At 37.1% G+C, this 16,678-nt stretch overlaps 1 protein-coding gene across 2 annotated transcripts in view; it reads right to left on the bottom strand.

Moving 5' to 3' along the window:
• The window catches only part of PDZD8 (PDZ domain containing 8), a 92,670-nt gene that overhangs the window by 41,309 nt on the left and 34,683 nt on the right, over positions 1 to 16,678 (bottom strand). The gene's annotated exons all lie outside the window — the stretch shown is intronic.

Below are 16,678 nucleotides of genomic sequence, written 5' to 3' on the forward strand. Positions count from 1 at the left end.
GATCACTTGAGCCCAGGAGTTTGAGACCAGCCTGGCCAACATGGTGAAACCCTGTCTCTACTAAAAATACAAAAATTAGCCAGATGTGGTAGTGCACACCTGTAATCTCAGCCACTCAAGAGGCTGAGAGAGGAGAACTGCTTGAACGCGGGAGGCTGAGGTTACAGTGAGCCAAGATAGTCCAGCGTGAGCAAGACTCCATCTCAAAGAAAAAAAAAAAAAAAAAAAAGACAAGAGGCTACAGGACTGAGCTAAACTAGTAATCATAGCAGAACATTTCAAGAGGACCTTAGAGCAAAATAAGAAACAAATGACTTCCAAATTATTCCAAAATTTGTAAGAGATTCCTAGAAATCTAATAGTTATCAGTCATGATTTTTGGTTATTATGTTAAATGTTACAGTGCCATAGCAATAACCAAATTTCTTTGTCAATTGCTGATTATAATGAACTCTCATCAGATTTTTAGCCATGGCCATTTCTAACTCTTGGTCATCCACAGACAATGGTTTTGGTTCTTCCCTAAAAGCATGTGCAGTCAGTTACAGTCCAAAATTGCTTATTCGTCAAGATTCATTTTAAGTACTCTGGAATACAAGTTTCTGATAACTTTAAGATCATACCATTGGCCTGGATAAGAATTTATAAAACTCTAATGAAGAAACTGATGGCTTCATGAAACTGCTAACCAAGATCTGGCAGAATAAGAATAAATTACACGGAACTGAATAAACTGATGAGAATAATTTTTTATGACTTTTTATTTGAAATATTGCTGATTCTTCAGTGTTTTGTTTTCCAGATTTAAAGAAACTTTTTTTTCTTTTAATCTATAGCTTATGGCAGTGTGGTAAAGTTCACTTTTGTGAGCAAAATTTGAAGCCTTTACTTTTTCATCCCATCTGATCCCTCCAGATTTTGGAAACTATTAGTGAGTATTCTTAATTTTATGGCAATATAATCATTTATGAAAGTTTCTTAAGAATCTGTTCTCCTTGTAAAAGGACACAGTTGGAAACACTAGTACCAAGCTTTGACTGGAATCTCGTATTTTCAGATATGACCAGACAACTTCAAGGAATTAAAGTTGACTTTGTGGCGCCATTAACCCCTCTGTCACCCCTCTCCCCAACTGCCACCATGGAAAAACTGGCCTGGTACCTTGAATACAACAGCCCAGCTGGTGGTCTTATAGCGGGGTGAAAAATGTCACTTCCTGACAGGCCCAGGAAACTCAGGATATTTTTGGGACCTCAAAGAGAGAGGAATTCACCATAATCTATTAAGTACTATAGGTGACGTTTAATGGTGAGCCCTGGATTTGGCTTCACAGCCTTGAGAGTCTTTTAAAAGTCTAAAAGACTTATTTGAGATTACCTATCAAAAGTTCCAGAAAAGCAAACTTTTTTTTTTTTTTTTTTTTTTTTGAGACAGAGTCTAGCTCTGTCACCCAAGCTGGAGTGCAGTGGTGCAATCTCAGCTCACTACAACCTCCACCTCCTGGGTTCAAGCAATTCTTGTGCCTGAGCCTCCCAAGTACCTGGGATTACAGGCGCGTGCCACCATGCCTGGCTAATTTTTTTATGTTTAGTAGAGATGGGGTTCCGCCATATTGGCCAGGTTGGTTTCAAACTCTTGGCCTCAAGTGATCTGCCCACCTCAGCCTCCCAAAGTGCTGAGATTACAGGCATGAGCCACCACGCCCAGCCAAAACTATGAAAAAAGCCACACTTCATCTGTTAGATTGCAGCCTGGTTCATTGTAAGTTTTTATTATCTTCCTATAGACTGAACTGGATCCTGGATTCTTCTAGTTTCCTCCTGATACGGTTTGGCTCCGTTTCCCCACCCAAATCTCACCTTGAACTGTAATCCCCATAATCCCTATATGTCAAGGGTGGGACCAGGTGAAGGTAATTGGATCGTGGGGATGGTTTCCCCCATGCTGTTCTTGTGATAGTGAGTGAGACTCACAAGATGTGATGGTTTTGTAAGTGTCTGGCATTTCCCCTGCTCGCACTCAATCTCTCTCCTGTCACCTTGTGAAGAAGGTGCCTGCTTCTTCTTCCCCTTCCACCATGATTCTAAGTGTCCTGAGGCCTCCCCAGCCATGCAGAACTGTGAGTCAATTAAACCTCTTTTCTTTATAAATTACCCAGTCTTGGATATTTCTTTATAGCAGCATGAGAATGGACTAATACACCTCCAATATCTGGCTCCATACAACTCTCCAACTAAGAATAATAACTGCTCTGTTCTTTAATCCCTATAAGGTGAAGCTAGACAAATCAATATAAATTTCAAGAGACAAGTTTCATGCCTAATGTGTGGGCCACACAGAGTTCAGCAAATCACCCTATGCCATAACCAGAGACATTAAAACAGTGAACCAGGACAAGAAGTTGATAACTTTGTGCTGTGGATAGCTTTTCCCAAGATTTTGGAACAAGCCTCCTCATCATAATGAGACTCTCACCTCTCTTAATGCCTTGCTTAAGCTTTCTTCTTTTGCTTGGCGCAGGATAATGCTGTAATCAAAATTCCACAATCAAACAGCTTCTGTAGGTAACTTGATGAAGTGCTGGATCTGTCATGTCAAACCCAAATCTTTACATGACCTAAGAGATCCTTTAATATACCTAGTGGTTAACTTTAGCAACATCTCTAATACAACTGTTTGTTCAAATTGAACTAGTGGTCCCTTGCATAGAGTTAGACTTCTAGAACCACTCATTCTCTCTCCTTGTTTTAAATTAGCACAGTCATAGGAAGTTGGATAATAGAATTTCTACCTACTAGCTGAACAGGGAGGCATCTGTGCAGTTGCAGACACTTCTTGTTACACATGGATAAATACATCTGGTATTAAAGAGACTCAGGTACAAAAAATTAACAAAAGGCGACTTGGTTAAAATGGGTAGACTTCTAATATAGCTCATTCTTTGATCTATCTGATTTGACTGCTTTGGTTCATGGGGACCCTGCTTAGGGAACATACTCCAAACTCTTCATACTATCCTTCTGATAGTAGTAGTCTCCCTATGCACTGTATTCTCTCAAATGCTTTGAATGTTTACATATGCAGCCATCCGTCAAACGTCAAATGGTCTCTCTTGGCTGGAACAACAAAAACTCAAAGAAATGAGTGACCATGAGGACCCTGTAATCCATGAATGGCATGTTGAAACTGGCAATGCAGAATGATAGAAACTGAAAGTAGCACTAATGCCCTAAGTTTTGGTCAGACTCTCACCTAGGGGTACTAAAGGATCTCACCTAGGTGAGACTGTGACCAAATGGGGGGAATTGTTAAACAAAAATTATGGGAGGCCATTGTTTTGGACTAAGCTCCTGCATTAGGCCCTAACAAAACAGACCAAACCAAAATAGAGTCTCTGTAATGTTAAATGCCATATAAGCAAATAGATGCCAACAGACTAGTTTTTCCTGAAAACAGGTGATTCCAGTCTACCTGAGTTAGCATAAGTCAGTCCCTTGTGCTTTAATCTTTACCAAGAAGTAACTTATGTTAACCAATCAGGTTTTTTTTCTATTGTTCTGTTTCCTTGTTTCCACCTTACCAAACCTACCGTTCTTTCTGCCATTGCCCAGTGGGAGTTTTCATTCTATTTGCAGAACAGAGGCTGTCCTGATTCATGAATCATGAATAAAAGCCAATTCAATCTATAATTAAATGTTATAATTGTCTTTTGACAGGTGTTAGGGTACACGTTGCTTCACATACATTTAGTTTTTTCCATGATGAAAATATTTTGTCCAATTATTCTGAATTTGGTTTTACCTTTGAAATGGATATGGCTTTTATTAATTCTGATTTTTAGATTACTTTTTTATTCTGTCACAGAATTATGCAATATTCACATCTTCTCTTTACATTTCTTCTGTTGAAGTATATATAAAGAACTGTAGCTTTTAGTGGATATTCAAATACTGGAAAACACCAACAAGCATTATTACCACTCTAATAAAATAATATTAGTGTCTCCTACAAAGGTTAGCTTCACTACACAGAAGCATCTGTCCAATCTGCCAATTTAAGGATTTGTTTTGCTCCAAAACTTATTTCTTGGAAAAAAAAATTATTTCTTAGGATTTATATAAAGTATAATATGTGCACCAACTTATTTATTTTGTTTGCAAGAATGACTCCCATCACCAAAGTTATACTCAAGACTAACTGTTCAGAATGTGATTGTTTCTCTCCTACAAGTTCCAGATTTGGTTTCTGGGACCTAATTCCCTATGTCAGTGCTTCTTGTGCCTGCTTTTGACCTGACATCAATGGATTCCTTCAACCAGCAGTGGCTCTATGTTGACTGTCAAGCTTTAATTCTCAGAAGAATTACAATATTCCCCCCTCCCCTGCATTTTCCTGATTTCTTAAGATCTCTCTTTTTTTATTATTATTTTTTTTTGGAGACAGGGTCTTGCTCTGTCACCCAGGCTAGAGTGAAGCACTGTGATCATGGCTCACTGCTGCCTTGACTTCCCAGGCTTAAGCAATCCTCTCACCTCAGCCTCTGGAATAACTGGGACTACAGGCACGAGCCACCATGCCCAGCTAATTTTTTTTTTTCTATGTTTTTGTAGAGAGAAGGTCTCACTATGTTGCCTCAAACTCTCTTTACGAAAAAGTAACTTATGTTAACCAATCAGTCTTTTTTTTTCCTATTGTTCTATTTCCTTGTTTCTACCTTACCAAACCCACTGTTTTGCCAATGCCCAGTGGGAGTTTTCATTCTATTTGCAGAACAGAAGCTGTCTTAATTCATGAATCATAAATAAAAGCCAATTAGATCTATAATTAAATATAATCCTCCCTCCTCAGCCTCCCAAAGTGTTCGGATTATAGGCGTGGGCCACAGCACCAGGCCTTGACTGATATCTCCTCTTGGTATTTGAAAAACATGGAAATTTCTGAAGAAATGCCAGAAAGGAGTTCCCACTGGAAACGTGAGTACCAGCCAGTTAGGTGAATATAGACGACATTTGCTTTAGCTTAAGGTGAACTATAATCTCTACATTTAAACAAAAGGATAACTTTTCATTTCACATTTCTTACAGTTCAATCTTAAACAAAGACAGGCTTTCCATTCAAATTATATAATGACCAGAAGCAAGCAGTAACAATCACTGGCTAATAAATATTTTGCATAAATATAAACAAACATGTGTTAAATATGCAATAAATGAGTATAAATCAATTTCTACTATTACTACTTCCAAAGGGAAGTCAGTACTACTAAACAAAAAAGCAAAAGAAATTGCCTTTTATCTCCTCTAAATTGCCATCTATCTCCTGAAAGAGCTATTACCTCTGTGAAATTTCTTACCAAGTTCAAAGTATTCTTTTAAAGGCAAAGGTATGTTGAAACCTTCCAGTAAGCATAAATACAAACACCACCTAGAAACATGTTAAGATCGTTTACATGATTAACCTATTTATACCGGAGGTTGAAAAATTTTTTTGTGAAAAATCAGACCTTGGTGATGACGTTGAGCAGTAGGATATAAATAACTCCCACAAGCTTAGAGTTCCAATAATGGAACACTAGGTATAAATGGATTAAAGATGAAACCAATGAGAAAAGTAAAGTAATTCCCAATGCTCATGCTATAAGAAAGTCATTTCTACAAAGAAAAGTACAAAATGATGGGGCGTGGTGGCTCATGCCTGTAATCCCAGCACTTGGAGAGGCCAAAGTAGGTGAATACCTTGAGGCCAGGAATTCAAGACGAGCCTGGGCAACATGGCAAAACTCTGTCTCTACAAAAAATACAAAAAGGAGTTGGGCATGGTGGTGTATGCCTGTAGTCCTAGCTACTCGGGAGGCTGAGGTGGGAGGATTGCTTGAGCCTGGCGGGTGGAGGTTGCAGTGAGGCAAGACCAAAACACTGCACTCCAGTCTTGGTGACAGAATGAGACCCTGTCTCAAGAAAGGAAGGAGGGAGGAAGGGAAGGAAGGAAGGGAGGGAGGGAGGGAGGGAGGGAGGGAGGGAAAAATCTGTTTTTTTTTTTTCCTTTGGTGACTAAACTTAATTTGAAAGGAAAACCCTGCACCTGAAGGGGGTCAAATACCACTTCACCTGTTGTTAAAAGAATCAGGCTTGGTTGACCTTTTATACATGCTCACCTCCTCTCTATATTCCCAACCCCCCTCAGAAACATCCTCATGCAGAACTCAATTTTCCTCAATTTTCACGACTTCCAAATCTAATCTTCAGTCCTCATTTTCCCCCTGCTACCTCTAAAACCCCAAGAGTTTGCAGAACACTCCTACAGGGAAATCTAACCATGCCTTACTACTTAAGATATGTAAAATCAAATTCATCTGCCTTTGAAATGAGTACCTCTATTTCCCCATCCAGTCCTGGAAGGTAACTGTGTCTTGTTCTTTCTATCCTATAACATGCAGAAAATAATCAGTACTTGCTGAGCAGATCAACGTCAATGGATACATAACTCTCCTACACTCAGATCCTTAGAGTTCCTTTGCCTCCCCTGCCTATTAACTCATCCATATATTCAGTCACTCACTAAACCCTGTCCTAGTTATCCCACGTGTCCCTTCCTTCTTGTTCCTATTAAAACATATCTATGAGGCATTTACTTCCTCACCTTTAACCCACAACACCTCTTTAATTTGTCTCTGGGACTTCAATCTCTATATATACAATTTACTCCATAAATATGCACACTTTTCTTAATATCACCTTCAATAACTTTTCTCTGATTAAAGGATCACCATTGTAACTTCTCTTGCCAGCAAATTTGGCCCTGAGACATCTACACTTCATTCAGACAAGACCTGGAAAATACTTTACAATTCTAATTCTCTTTTATCTTATGGCTCTTTTTCCAATTACCTAAAATCTACAATACATCTAGTTTCCTGAATCTTATCCATGAAGTTTTCCATGGTAGTGTCAATTCAAAAATACTTTTTCCTTGCACTAAGTTTCTATACTACCCATCACTTAAGCCTCAATTCAAATTAGACAGCCTCATATAGTTGACTTATTTATGCATTTGTTTTTGTCTGTTAGCCCTAACTACATTTTAAGTTTCTAGAGGGCAGACACTGAGCTCCACATTTTTTGTATTCATCGTAGTATTTAGACAAAATGCATTCACTATTGATGCTGGAAAGACTGGTGGTAGTGTGGTGGAAGTAGTAGTGGTGGTGGTAGTAGCAGAAATAGTTGAAGCAGCTAACATTTACTGTAAGGACAATTCTAAGAGCTTTACATTTATTATTTCATTTAATTTTCACAATTACTCAAGGAAATAGGTAATGGTATTACCCCTAATTTACACATCAGAAAACTGAACACAGAGAGGTTGAGTAACATGCCAGACATTGCACAGCTAATAAATGAAAAGTCTGGACTATATAAGTTGAGACAAATGGGTTGAAAAAATTTTGAAAGAAAGAGAAAATAAAGGCAGTTGTCTTTTGGTTAAAATCATAAATGCTACCCGTGATTAAAATACATTAAAAGCACTGATTATCAAAGACACAATCCTCTTTTAAATTATTATTTTCTGACCACAGTTCATTTTTGCTGAAGGTATTGTATGAGTGTATAGCATACCAATACAGCATTTAAAACATTTTGGAGTATGGCATTTTAAAAAAGAGCACTGGTATTATGTCAGCTGTGTTCCTACTTAGTTTTCTTACATTCTCTTACAATTCAGACATCAGAAGAATTAAAGAGCTATATTTTGTAGTATGAAACAGTAGTGGAGGTATACAATTACAAAAGAAACAAGGCTATTTTCCAGCATCACAACCTTAGGGAAAAGGATATGGGGAAGAAAAGAGAGCCTACATAAACACAGGAGGGAGAAATTCCAAATTTGCAATCTTTTGAAAAGTCTGCCTCTAGTCAAAAGCAACCTAATTATACGGAAGATTCTTTATATCCGAGAGAAATGTATAAAAACTAACGGAAAACATCACTCAACTTTTATTTAACTGCATATAAGATGTTAAATAATTAATAAATGCAAACATAGTCTCAAAATCTTTACAGGAACTTGGTTCATCTGGTAGAGTTATGCCTAAATTTACACAGAATTACACAGCTTTAAAGACTTTGAGGAATAATATTCAGCAACAATTCCAAGTAATTCCTTCTGGTTTTCAAAAGCATTCATTTTGAGTGCAACTTTTCCTTTATACAAATTTAAATGTCTTATGCCTGAGCTAATTTCCTCTTATCGTTCCCTCCAAGAAAAAAAAAAAACAAAAAACAAAAAACAGAACTTCAGCCTTCAACTAAAAAATACTTCATTATTATACACATTTCTCCATCCCTCGATCTTTCTGAAAAGGTAATTTATTTTAAAAATAATGCCCTGCCCTAAAAAATGTTACAATTTTCCAAAACCTACACTTCTAACATAATATAAAAGTTTTCAGAACCAAAATAATTTTTATTCTGTAAGGGTTTTTTTTTTTTTTTTTTTTGAGACTGAGTTCTGTTCTTGTTGCCCAGGCTGAAGTGCAATGGCGCCATCTTGACTCACCGCAACCTCCGCCTCCTAGGTTCAGGTGATTATCCTGCCTCAGCCTCCCGAGTAACTGAGATTACAGGCATGTGCCACCACGCCCGGCTAAGTTTTGTATTTTTAGCAGAAATGGGGTTTCTCCATGTTGATCAGGCTGGTCTTGAACTCCCGACCTCAGGTGATCCACCCACCTCGGCCTCCCAAAGTGCTGGGATTACAGGCGTGAATCACCACGCCTGGCCTCTGTAAAGTTTTTTTAAAAAAGGATATGGGCCAGGTGTGGTGGCTCATGCCTGTAATCCCAGCACTTTGGGGGGCCAAGGCAGGCAGATCACTTGAGGTCAGGAGTTTGAGACCAGCCAGGCCAACATGGTGAAACGCCCGTCTCTACTAAAAATACAAAAATTAGATGGGTGTGGTGGCGGGTGCCTGTAATCTCAGCTATTTGAGAAGCTGAGGCAGGAGAATCACTTGAACTTGGTAGGCATAGGTTGTGGTGAGTGGAGATGGCACCACTGCACTCCAGCCTGGACAGCAGAGTGGACTGTGTCTCAAAAAAAAAAAAAAAAAAAAAAAGGGATATGGAGGCAGAATAAGATAACAGAAAGACCGAGGAACTCTGGAGTTAGACAAAACTAGATTCAAATTCCAGTGGTACTGAGCAAGTAACTTGTGGATCTCAGTTCATCTATAAAATGGATATAATAACATTAATCTTGTAACGATGCTCTAAGAGCTGAAAATAATACATGTAGTAAAGTACCTACATATTGCAGATAATAAGTACAACTAATAATACAATTATTTGTAGAGCCATGCCCCAAATATCTTCAGATTTAGCTAGATATTTTTCCTTAAAAAAATGTCAAAACATTAAAATAAAGGCAGGTAATATAAGAAGCACCCACATACCAACTACTCAGGAAAAAAGCAAATATTATTATTTAGCCTCATTTGCTTCAGGTGGATTTAAGTTACATTCAAGCCAAAATAACCAAACAAATTTAATCAAACTCAATGCTAACATAAACGGGATTCACAGACAAATGCAAACTGGAAATATTTTGAAGTTATAACTAGTAAAATAGCTCCTCTTGTAAATGAATTTCAAAATTTCATAATATTAGCAGCCTTCCCTACAGAACTAAACATTTCACTTTAAAATATGAACATAATGCTATTTAAAGGATTAATTCCCTATTTCTCTCTTCTGTCAAACTTCTACCTTGAAAATGCTTCACCTAATATGTGAATCAAGACCAGATGACAACACTAAAAAAGAATTTAATCACATAATTAAATGATTTTCTTTGCCTTAAAAGATCAATGTATTTCTGGTTCCAGAATGATGTCAAGAGTGGTGACACAGTTTTGAGTCTCCCCAAAACCCCCCCATAAAAGGACAAAAAGCAATGAGGAAAACAAAAGCAAAATTCAACAACATGTACAAAAAAAATGAGGTGGCCAATACTTTAACAGTAGTGAAGTGTCACTCAAATTCTTTCACAGATTGTAATTATAAAAACTGGATAAACAAAATTTTTTATCACATTTAAAGACAATGAAAACCTTCCGAATGTAGACAGAAGCCTGCTTTGAGATTAATATTTCAATTATCAAAAAACTGCAGCTGCAGGCAGGGCACAGGGCTTCATGCCTGTAATGTTGGGCTTCATGCCCAGCACTTTGGGAGGTTGAAGCTGGTGGGCTGGATGAAGCTGGTTGAAGCAGGAGTTTATGACTAGCCTAAGCAACAGGATAAAACCCTTTCTCTACTAAAAATACAAAAAATTAGCCAGATGTTGGTGTCACATGCCTGTGGTCCCAGCTACTTGGGAGGCTGAGGTGGGAGGATCGCTTGAGCCCAGGAGGTCAAGGCTGTGGTAAGGCATGATCACGTAACTGCACTCCAGCTTGGGTGACAGAGCAAGACCCTGTCTCAAAACAAAACAAAACAAAACTGACTCCTAATGTGCTCAGATACTAGATTTAGCAGATCAAGGCTTCAATGCAGCCATTATATATATATATGGCTCAAAAAACTGACAGAACATTTGTTCAAAGAATTAAAGGAAAACATAATGAGTGAACAGATAGGAAATATCAACATAGAAATGAGACACTATACAAAACAGAAATTCTAGAGCCAAAAAGTATAATAAATGAGATTAAAAATTCACTAGATGAGCTCAACAGAAAACTGGAGATAGGAGAAGACTCAGTGAACCTGAAATTAGATCACGTGAATTACTCAATCCAAAGTATACAGAGAAAAAGAATTTAAAGAAACAAACAAATAAACAAGCAAACAAACCAAACCTCAGGGGACCTATGGGAAAATGAAACAGCCCAACATAATATGTAATTTAGAATAAGAGAGGTGGAAAAAAAGGCCAAAACAATTGGAAAAAAAAAAATAGCCCAAGCTCCCAAATTTGGTTGTAACCATTAATTCATATATCCAAGAAGCTAACTGAAATGGAAACAGGAAAAAACACAAAGAAAGCTCCCTCAGACATGGTCTAAGTGCTGAAAGCCAAACATAAAGTAAAAGGTTGGAAAGCAGCCAGAGAAAAACAACATGTTACATATGGGGGAAGAATAAAAAAAGTTGCTGACTTCTCATCAGAATATGGGATTGACATAGCCAAAGTGCTGAAGGAACAGATGAAAGGAAAATACATTTCCAGGTAAGCAAAAAATGAGTTAATTTGTTGCCAGCAGACCTACATAACAAGAAGCACTAAAGGAAGTTCTGCAGGATAAAGGGAAGGAATACCAGATGACAATTTTGATATAAAAGAAGAAATAAAGGGCAACAGAAATGGTAAATATACAGTAAATGTAAAAACAACCCACCACTACCAAAGTTTGTTCTTCTTTTAATTTCTTTAAAGGACAGATAACAGTGTAAGGCAAAAATAACACCACTGATGGTTTAATAACCTATATACCATCTGTATATCTTTTTGTACAGTTCTGGGTTTGCAGAAGCATGTTAATACTCTATGTATTTAAAAGCGAAAATCAGTAAGGATGAAGAAAAGTAGGAGTGGGGGGAGACTAAATCTGAAAGCAATCTGAAACAAACCCAACTATATTTTAAATGAACACCATAATCACACCAAAGAGGAAAAACAAGTCTAAATAATTTAAGAACACAGTACTTGACCCCCACGTTCCCTCAACCTTGGGCAGGGTTAAGGGAGAATTACAAAGGAATCCTGAACTCTTTGTATTATGTTTTTTGTACTTGTATGGACAACGCATTCTGAAACTAATTAAGATTATTATAGGATCGAGCAAGTGAATAAAAGTGCCAATGTTGTTGAGAGCCATGAAGTAAGAATTGGAGGAAGAACCAAAGCAAGGAACAATTCCATAAGGATGAACTAGAGTTGGAGGTACAGGTTTGTGCATTCTTTATCCAAAATGCTTAGGACCAGGAGTGTTTCAGATTTTGGAATATTTGCTTATATTTAATGAGATATCTTGAAGATGAGACCCAAGTCTAAACACAAAATTAATTTGTTTCATATACACTTTATAGCCTGAAGGTAATTTTATACAAAAATATTGTTTCCTGCACGAAACAAAGTTTGTGTACAGTGAACCATCAGAAAGCGAAGGTGTCAGGTGTGTATTTTCCACTTGTGGCATCATGTCAGCACTGAAAAACACTCAGATTCTGGAGCATTTGGGATTTCAAATTTTTCAGATTAAGGTTGCTCAACCTGTATCAGGTGAACTCATGATTTCTAAATTACATATGTGTATGCATGTATAAGTATTGATACATGAATATATTTCCTAAGTGTCCTCTGAAGAGGTCTATGAATATATGAAGTAGCAATAAACACACCCAACATTCAGATCTTAGTTTCTATTAATAATACCATCCTTTACTAAAATGAACTAGGCAGCTAGTCATGGTGGAACATGCCTGTAGTCTCAGCTAAAAATAAAAAGAATTGGGGCTCTTTGGAAAAATAGTTGTTCTGGGACCGTGGCAGAGAAGATAGAAGATAAATGCAGAACAGCTTGTTACATCAGAAAGTAATGAAATCTAAAAAAAAAAGACAAAAAAAAAGATGGGGTCATATCACACACAGGATCCATCTTGAGGGGGTTCCTACTGGCCAAATCTGAGACAATTTAGACACCAAAATAATTAAGGACAGTAAAGAATTATAACCATTGAGAAAAATTAAAATTCATGGGTCAATGGTGACAATAAACTAAGAATAAGGGAAGACTCTTGGTAACAGAATAGAATGTCAACTGCTGTGGTTTTCTGTATTTGTGTTATATTTAACATTTAAAACTTAAAAAAAAAAAAAGATGTAATATTGAAATCCAGTGAGACCAAACACCCTAGCTGGGCATGGTGGCGGGCGCCTGTAGTCCCAGCTACTTGGGAGGCTGAGGCAGAAGAATGGCGTGAACCCAGGAGGTGGAGCTTGCAGTGAGCCGAGATCGTGCCACTGCACTCCAGCCTGGGCCACAGAGTGAGACTCCATCTCAAAAAAAAAAAAAAGTAAGATCTAACTAATCCATAAAGTTTCCTTTGTTGTCTTAGCTGCCAGAAAATTGATCTCTTTTCCATGTTTTTGATCTAATATATCTTCTGCTTAAGTACATATGCTTACATGTTTTCTTTGCAAAATATCTCAAATATCTTCTATCCTTCAAGATAGAAGATAGACTATAAATTATAAATTTAAAAATAATCATCTTAACAATCTGATTGCAACACTAATGTGAAATAATTTCACCTAATAGCAGTACAACAAACAGCCATTGCATTCATCTGTGGTTAAAAAAAATCAGCTTTCATCAACTCAAAAAAACATGCAATTGTTCAGAATGACTGCTTTTTAAAAAATACTTGACAAAAGCAAAATGTGAAAACCAATTTTTACACATAATACTGCCTTTCCACCCTCAAGCTATTGCTTGGGAAATGCGAAACAGTATTTCAGATAATTAGGAAAGAACCTCCCTTTACAATATGAGACCTTTTTAAATTAATAAAATTCAAATTCCAATTCTCACAAACAAATATGCAAGAAAAAACATGCCGTTTTTTCTTCACAGATACTGCAACGATTATCTTGAGACATAATAATAGAAGCTACATCTACTGTAGGCATCCTATGTGGCAGGCACTGTGGGTAGTTGCCTATCTCTGATTACAATTACCAGCAAAGTAGCTCCCTTGCCCATTTCACAGATGTGTAACTTGCCTAGTGACACTATATAAGGGCATATAGCTAGATTGAATTCAGTGCTTTCTATAACTCAAAAGTCTATGTTATTCCACTATATATGAAGTAATAAGCATTTTTTTGGTCCTTCTTCCAAAAAGAAAGCACTGTTATTTGTGCTTTCATTTTCTCTAGTGCCTCTTTTTGCTTCAGGAATTAGAATAAAACACACAAGCTGAATTTATATTCAAAATGAGATTAACTATTGAAATAAAAATGCTTAGGTTACAGTAATATGTCCTCTTTAGTTTGAATCCTATAAACTTAAAATCTACCTGAACAGAGTTTTCTGTTTTTATACTAAGAAAAAAGTTTACAAGAAAAACAGTAACGTGAGTTTTTAACGGAAAGAATGTTAGGACTTAATACGAAGACAAAAAAGCAGGAATGAGTTGAGACTTACTCTTGCCTTCATACACAAATAATCCTTAAACTATGTAAACAATAACACAGTACCACAACACTGAGTAACTTTTACATGCTTGGATTTGTAAAAATGGCACAAGGAAATCTCTTTAGATAGTGTACTTGTTCCCAAGATGAATCTATCACTTGGGAAAAGGTGCTGGCTATATAACCTAAGCCGACAGTTACATAACTTCAGATATTAAAAAAACTATTTTTCCATGTTTTTCCCTTCAGCCTAATTATGTACTCTCTAAAAATACTGGACCTTAATTTTTGACCAGGTGATAAATAAAACAACATAAACAAGTTTATAGTGAATAGCTGGGCAATCACCTTGATCCCTGTCCATCATCATCAACCCAGTTCCTTCCCTGTATACCCCGTAAAAATTCTTATTGGTTTCTCACTTATCCTTTCAGAGATTTATTACACAGTTCCTTATTAAAATAAAGTTGGTTACAGGTACTTCACACATTCTAATGCTTTTCTTTTCATTTATCTCAACATGACCTAAAGAATGTCTGGCTATACTTTCTCAATGCCTTACATGCAGTCTTTGATTCCTGTAGCAAGGCTTTAAGTGAGCAGTACTGCAGGTAAAGCAAAAATGTGGTGAGCAAAACTGACACCAAAGCTAGTGGTTAAATAGCTACAAGCTAACAGACATATAATCAATACCTAACCCCACCAGCAACATTAAAGCAAATGAACTAGTATTTTCTAAATACCTAGCATAGTACCCATTATATGTATTTTACTGTACACTGCAGTTCCTTTTACAAAATAGACAACACATTTAGTCTTTTTTTGATTTAAAAAAAAAGGGATTCTTTGTCTACCAGGCTTTCTAACATAATGATACACAATCCTGAGTCACCCTGGACTTAACAAAAAAAAAAAGGATTAAGTATATTATTAGTATACTCAAAACTAACCTAACCATTAGCAAGGACACAAATGTATTAGATATAAAATATAACCTGTGTGCTCAAGTACTTAATTGTATTATGGGTTGGAAATAAAAATAAAAGTCATATGTACCAAGTAAGTGGTACAAACGAGTGTCAAAGAAATGTAGCCGGAGGATAGTATACTTGTACTTGGAATGATCAGGAGACACATTAAGAAGGTAGCTTTTGAGCCAAACCAAGAAAGGTTGGCTTCATGGAGCAGAGAAGGGGGCCAAGAAAGCAGCAGCTAATCAACACAATGGGCTTGGTGCTTTAAAATATTTAAGTAGGGAATGGCAAACTACAGCTTATGGTCTAAATTCAGTCCACTGCCTGTTTTGTATAATCTGTGGGCCATCAAGGGTTTCTATGTTTTTAAATGGTTGAAAAGTATCAAAAGAATATTTTATAACATATGAAAATTACAAAATTCATATACAAAGTTTTACTGGCACACAGCCACATTCGTTCATTTACACATTATCTGTGACTGCTTCTGTACTGCAAGGCAGAGTTGTATAGTTGCAACAGAGACCATGTGAATCACAACCTAAAATGTACTATCTGGCCCCTTAGAGAAAAAGTCTGCCAACACCTTGCCCTGGGAAGGCCTATGTAGCTGAAGCACTATGAATGAGGGGCTGGGCGGAGGATGGTGAGACTGAAGCTGGAGAGCTAAGAGGAACCTGTGTGTCATGGTGAGGATTTGGGTCCACATCCTAAGAGTAATGGGGAAGCTGTTAAAGAGTTTTAACTAGGAGACTGACAATTAGATTTGCATTTTGAAAAGATCATGTTGGTTGTTATATTGGGGACCAGAGGACTAGGAGATATGAAGGCTAGTATAGTAAGTAGCTCAAGCAAGATATGAATATAGCTTAAACTTTGGTGTTGGCAAAGTAAAACAAGGAGGCTAGGCAAGATTATTTCTGAGATCGCTTCCAGTTCTAAAACGCTAAAAATCCACAGTGGTTCAAAGTCTAGTTTTGCAACTTTCCTGAGTGTTTCCAATTATCACAAACAATTCTCAAAACCGTTTTGCTAGGTGACAAAGATTCTTTGCCAGGCCAAACTTTACTGAGGTTTCTGAATCTTCTGCTAGGCCCATCTGTCCAGTTTCAGCAAAGAACTCTGCGAAGTCAGTTTAGCAAGAAACCCCTATCCTTGATATCTGATCGTCCTTTACCATCCTCCATGATGTCTGATCACCCTGGACTGTTTTTAGCAAGAATCCTGTTAGGTCGGTTTAGCCAAAATCCCCTTTACCCTTGATGTTTCCTCTTAGTAAGTTTCCACCCACTGATCCCACATTGCTTCTTGGCTATAAATTTCCACCTGCCCATGCTGTATTCAGAGTTGAGCCCAATCTCTCACCCACTTCAAGACCTCACTGCTGTGGCTGCTATACTTATCATGATGGTCCTGAATAAAGACTTCCTTACTCTGCTTTAATAAGTATCATTGAGTAATTTTCTCTTTAACATAGGAACAGCTCCCCAATAGGTAGAATAAGTT

This window comes from Pan paniscus, chromosome 8, assembly GCF_029289425.2.
Source record: "Pan paniscus chromosome 8, NHGRI_mPanPan1-v2.0_pri, whole genome shotgun sequence".
NCBI classification, from domain to species: domain Eukaryota; kingdom Metazoa; phylum Chordata; class Mammalia; order Primates; family Hominidae; genus Pan; species Pan paniscus.